At 26.5% G+C, this 6,465-nt stretch overlaps 1 non-coding gene across 1 annotated transcript; it reads left to right on the top strand.

Moving 5' to 3' along the window:
• The first annotated feature begins 1,058 nt into the window (after nt 1-1,058).
• Nucleotides 1,059-1,131, top strand: TRNAK-CUU. Its single transcript has one exon. It is a non-coding gene; the product is annotated as a tRNA-Lys (tRNA).
• Nucleotides 1,132-6,465: the final 5,334 nt, after the last annotated feature.

Here is a 6,465-nt window from a genome sequence, read left to right as displayed (position 1 = left end):
TATTTAGTTTAAAAATTAGTACAATTCAGTTTAAAATTAGTATAGTTACTAGTTCAGTTTAATTTATATTGTAATTTAGTTAAAATTAGTGTAGTTTACAATTTAGTTAATAGTTTAGTTAGTGTAATTTACAATTCAGTTAATAGTTTAGTTCAGTTTATAGTTCAGTTAATAGTTCGTTAGTGCAGTTTACAGTTCAGTTGATAGTTCAGTTCAGTTCATACTGCAGTACAGTACAATTCAGTACGGTTCAGTTTGATAAAACAAAATATAGTTTAGTTCAGTTTGTCTGAACTGTTTTACAGTTCAGTTTAGTTCAGTTTTTAGCAGTGCAGTACAGTTCAGTTCGATTTGTCCACCCCTACTTATAACACAAGCCAAACAAGGTTTCACATTTCTTGTGAATGCAACTTTCTAAGTCTTGTAAGAAAAAATTTGACAAACAAGTTTGTTACAACAACTAATAAATAGAATTAACTATATACGAGCTTCATCAAGATAAAAACAAACACAGAATAAACTAATATAAAAACATATTTAATCCTATAAAAATTGTAAGAAAAATTTCTATTTAATCTGACCATGAATTTGCCATGCAAACTAAATTCTTTTAAATTACAGACTTTATTATTTTTCACACTCATTTTTGCTAGCTAGTTTATAAAATGCATGGCCTCCACATTTCTTGAGTTTTACTTCAGAATTTGTATCTCGCAAACTGATGTCAAGTGATTGAATGTTTTAGCAGTTCAAATACATTGTGCAGTGTTATAGAGTTTAGATGTCCATATGAATATTGAAAATATATTTAGTCAAACTTTTTTTTGTGTCAAACTACTCAATAAAACAACAAAAACAATACTGTTAACATGTTATATATAATTATAATTTAATATTGAAATATTTTAAAGTATATAAATGAATCAATTGGAAAAATGAAATTTAGTTTTATCATTTATTTTATGTTAATTAATATAGTGAATTATTCTAATTAGAAGTTAATAGTTATAATATGCGTATATAGAATAAAGTAACTAATAGTTTTTGCATATGCATGAGCCCGTCTAGCTCAGTTGGTAGAGCGCAAGGCTCTTAACCTTGTGGTCGTGGGTTCGAGCCCCACGGTGGGCGAGTTTTATTATTCTTAAAAAAGTTTTCGTAAATGATTTCCATTTCCATTTTTTAATATCACTGTTATTTTCCAGACAAATCATTTAAATAAAAATTAGAGGTAATTCAGTGGAATAATTTATACATACAATAACAAAAACCATAAATATAATTAAAAAAACAATTGTTTTCAAATGCAATGCACTGTCATGACAGAATTCTACTATTTTTTGTGTAACTTCAAAACGCCGTAAAGCATGAGGGATATATTAAGGCATTACCAGTTTCGACTGCAAAATTTCCTGCCAGATTTCTCAGACATATCTTTTACCATCATGGTCATATATTCCATTGCAAAAGGATTTGGCATGCTTAATGTTACAGTAGCATAAGCCAAAAGCATAATTGAATTACATTTATGCTTATGTCTTGTATTTTTAATAACAGTGAGGAGCATTCTAGAATGACGAGAACTTGAAATAATGTTTCATGACTTTCCCAAAAAATTAGTTTATATATTCTATTTTGTTTTTTTTTTAATTTTCTAAACTATTATTCTAATTTGCACATAAATTTATTTTAAATCAAGAGATAAAAAAGAAATTTATATTTTTTACTCTTAAAAACCCTTGTAGATAAGTTTTTCCCAGCATGTCTGGGTATATCAGTCGATAAACATAAGAGAATGCGAACCCATTTCATTTACTAGTGTCACATGTTCACCATTTTCAATCATTGTCGTACTGTTAGACAATACACTTTTAATATATACCCATCACATGCATAATCAGATAAGCCTTTTTCGACAATCATCATATGCCCTCATTAATCATTCACAACAAAAGGGTGCAAATCTTTTATGTTCTGTCTCAATTCCCAGTCCCCACCATTCTAAGAATGATTTTCCTTTTTCATTCTTTTTCTTTAAATGAAAGAACTTCAACTTCACAATTTTCTTATGTTGCGTTCTTTGAAGAACAACCAAAATGATCAGGATGACAAAATAAAACTTTTTTTGAAACTCTAACTTGAGTATCTTGTATGCTCTTTTCAGGTTATGCGAATTTATTATAGTTTGTACATATTACCAATGTTTTTTTACTAATTTATTCACTTTATAATTTAAGTTGAATTTAACCTAGAAATTGAGACGTTAAACAAAGGTCGTTGTTACTTATATATATTAATTTAAGGATTAAACTCTTTTTTTTCTCTAAATTAAGTTTTGATGTTCCGTTTAGTCTCTATTTTTTAAAATGTTAACCTTTACTTTCTATGATATGAAAAATGTATCAAATCAATCCTATTCGTTAACAAATCACAAGTTTTTCATTAAGTGATTTGTTGTTCATAACACTTTTCATTAACAAATCACAAAATATTGGATACCTAGATATGAAAACTTGTAATTTATTGTTCATTAAGTGTTGTTATCAGGACTGATTTAATAGATTTTTCATATCATAGAAACTAAAAGTTAATATTTTTAAAAACTAAAACTAAACTGAATATCAAAACTTAACTTAGAAATAAAAAAAGGTTTAAACCTTAATTTAACGGTGTTATTAAAATAATTGATTGACATTATTATCTCCCTCAAGTTGTGGTAGATGAGGAGAAGAAATCGCAAAGCAAGACCCTTCCGAAGAAAACCAGCAGAACATTGCTTGGAGAGGTGACTTCACGGGCATATTCGACAAACAGAGAGGAAACTGAAAAGTAAGATAAAATAAAATTATTGAGATAAAGTTAAGAAAAATTATGCCAGTGTTATGGAGACTTGCACGAAAACAAAGAAACGACGTGGGGAACGTAGCAGGGAAGCAGGATTAATCATGAAGAGAGTACAACCCTTCCAGCACATGGAAAACAGGGCCGTGACATCATCATCAGACACGTGTACTCATACTAGTGGGCGGTGAGGTTGGAAATCCTGGTACGCAGAGGTGACAGATATTATGCGGATGAGGCGTGGGGCCCAGCTGCAGAGGCTTGGCTTGAAATGCGGGCGTAGGTGTAGTAAAACACAGAGAGATAGCTTTATAGCCACGCTTTTTACTCATTCAATCATTGTTGTGTTTCCCAATGCTTTAGCCGCTACCATGCATAACATAAACTAATCATAATTTTGTTTTTTCATTTTTCTCTTATTTAAACTTTGCAATTTTTTTATTTTATTTGCAAATAAATACAACGTTAAATAATTCATTTCAATATCTATACTAAAATATGATGTTGTCAGTCATTATCACTAATCTATCACGGTTAATAAGAGGAAGATAACTCAAATAAACTTTCCAAATGCTTGTGGGATTTTATATGTTATAAACCGCAACATGCGCTATTTTTAGTGCATTGTGTAATATAGTTTGATACAATGTTATTATTATACGGTATTTAATACGAAGACCTAGTTGTACACGTAATATCAATTAACTTAGGTGGATCTTTTGACATCGATTCTCAGTTTCTTACACGGTTAAGGTTGACTTCGATGTGAACGGTGTTTCTTCCGCTAAGTTTGCCCGTGCATCACCTAAAATAATACTTTGAACATTTCAAGTCTAATATAAAAGATTATTATTTTTCAAAAGTTTAATTGCTATATATCAACATGTAAGTGTGTGATTTACCTTGTCCACAAAGGAACCCTAATGGTCACACTGTTGATTGAGCATTGGGTTATAGATGTTTGTTTTGTACACAATAAAATTTCCATTTTATCAAATTAGTATAAAACTGTATAGTAGTTTAAGTGTTTATTTTCTTCTTTTTTTTATCTCATCCCTCCATCATAGCTCTAGACTATTCTGTAATCTACATTATGAAAACACTATTACAGTACTATTATGATTCAAACTGATGACATAATGTCGTGAAGTCCAAACACAAAAAAGGTCATTGAAAAAACAAATAATGACACCATTATGTAAACAAACCATGTATATCTCAAACAGAACAACATAGTATTCAATAATGTTGCCATAAATACACATAGAGGAAATTTGTCATTACTTTGACAGAAAAGAAGAAAACAAAGACCTCGGGACTATCCATGGAATAATTTTCTCATCCAAAATCGTAAATGAAATACACATCCAAAACATGGAAAGTGAATGCAATAATTTTTTTTTCTTTGCAATATTAATAAAGTAAAAGTTCAACATAATTCAATTTCTAAATAATAGTGACCACATATGTACTGCCTTCTAAATACGTTCAAACATCTTAATTAAGTACTGCTTTTTTAAAAAAATACAAAATATTATCTAGAACTATTTTAGTTTCAAAAATGGAGTAAAAATAACAACCTTCTGAAAATGTTTTTCCTATTGTAAAAATATATACCATACTAAAGTTGAGTGTATGTGTCAATGGTGTAAATGGGAAATGTTTTATATGGTAAACTTGTATGTATTATAACTATCTTAAAGATTATATTAATGATAATTTTTCATGTATTAATATTGTGACTTTTCTATATTTTGGTACTTACGTTACTGATATACAATATCACTATAACCTTGTTAATAATTATTTTTTAAAATATTAATATTTTTAATGAGATACTTCCAATTTTTTATTTACAAATTATAATTCAAAATTATTATTATTATTGTTTAAGATAAGCGAACTTATTATCTCTAGAAACAATAACATATTCATAACAATAAACAAAAGTTATTTTTATTACAATAAATTAATATAAAAAATCTAAGATAAAATTATATATACCAATACTACATTCATGTTAGAGTTTGATTTTCACAGTAGACTTATTTAGAGTTTAGAATTTAAGAAAATAAAATATTTTTATAGTTTTGTATAATTTTTCTATTATAACTTGTTATATCATATGTTAAACCTGAACAGCCAATTATCTTAAACCAACGCATAATATGATAAAAATATGTAAATGTGTTACAACATATGCGAAATTTAAACTATTTTAATAAACAAAAATTGATAGCTAACTCATTAAAATTCTACACATACTTTGTAACATAATATCTTATTCTCATAATGATTTTCGTACTTATTAATTTATGATTATTCATACCACAATATTATCTCATACATCATTTATTACCTACTTATGGAACACTTCTAACGAGTTTACAAGAAGCACAATATACATCACCTATAATATATATATATATATATATATATATATATTACATGTTTGTCACCTATATAGGACCATCCTACCATGCATACGTGGATATAAACACTTTGTTTCTAATGAAGTAGTCTTGTTTGTTCGATCACACATTCTACTAGTGAATCTAATTTGTTACATGAGAAATTATTTACCATGTTTAGTAGCTGTATAATCCATCAAATTTCTAATTTTAAAATTCATGTTTCAAAACTATCATTTACATTTGTAAACATTTCAACAACGACAATTTTTTACATATCCAAACAAACAATTATACAATTGATTGATTAAATGTTAAATTAACTATACTTATTTTTGTGATAACATGTAGTAGCAAAACTTTCTAATATATTTTTAAGAAACTCAACTGTTTTTTACAAACTTAATTCACTTACAGTATTAGAAACATACACTCTTAATTAAAATTTCATAAAAAATAAAATAAAATAAATTAAATACTAATAGAGACCAAATACTTACCATGATGAAAAATTTATTCATTTTATTTTTGATTTACACCTTGTTAAGTACCTTTTCAGAGACATATTTTATGACCACAATATATTTCTCACTTCTAATGAAGAAAATATTAAAAATATATTTTATATAATGTATGGATAAAATTTTCATCATTTTCCATTTAAAATTTATTACTGACAAAAAAAATAAAATTCTTCACCACAATTTTAATTACAGTATAATTGTAAATACGGTAAAAAATACAAATATATTATTTTGTTCATAAAATGTAGAATTACGTGCATTATCGTATTAAAATGCCTACTAGCAACTGAATTTTACAATTAAAATAGTTTATAATGAAATAAAGTTTAATTTACTTTTGTTACATGATTATTCCACATTTTCGTATTATCATGTAATTGGCCAATAATATAACATCTTTATTTTTTTTATCCAATAAGAAATTCAACATATTATAAACTAATTAACAAAATTTGTCAAATACATTCAAAATTATAGTGAAAAAAATATATGGCCGTGGACAATAGTTATGTTTTTTTTTTCCACAATATTTTTCATGAAATTATCATAATATTTTATTAAATGTAATTACTTTTACTTAATATCTCAAAAATACAAAAAAAAAAAAACACTTTACACTCTTTAATTAATAATTTATTAAGAAAAATGGTAGTTGGTAGATATTTATCCTTGAAGATATTTTAATAATG

Source organism: Vigna radiata, chromosome 10, assembly GCF_000741045.1.
Source record: "Vigna radiata var. radiata cultivar VC1973A chromosome 10, Vradiata_ver6, whole genome shotgun sequence".
NCBI classification, from domain to species: Eukaryota; Viridiplantae; Streptophyta; class Magnoliopsida; order Fabales; family Fabaceae; genus Vigna; species Vigna radiata.
This window is presented reverse-complemented; position numbering and strand designations above follow the sequence as displayed.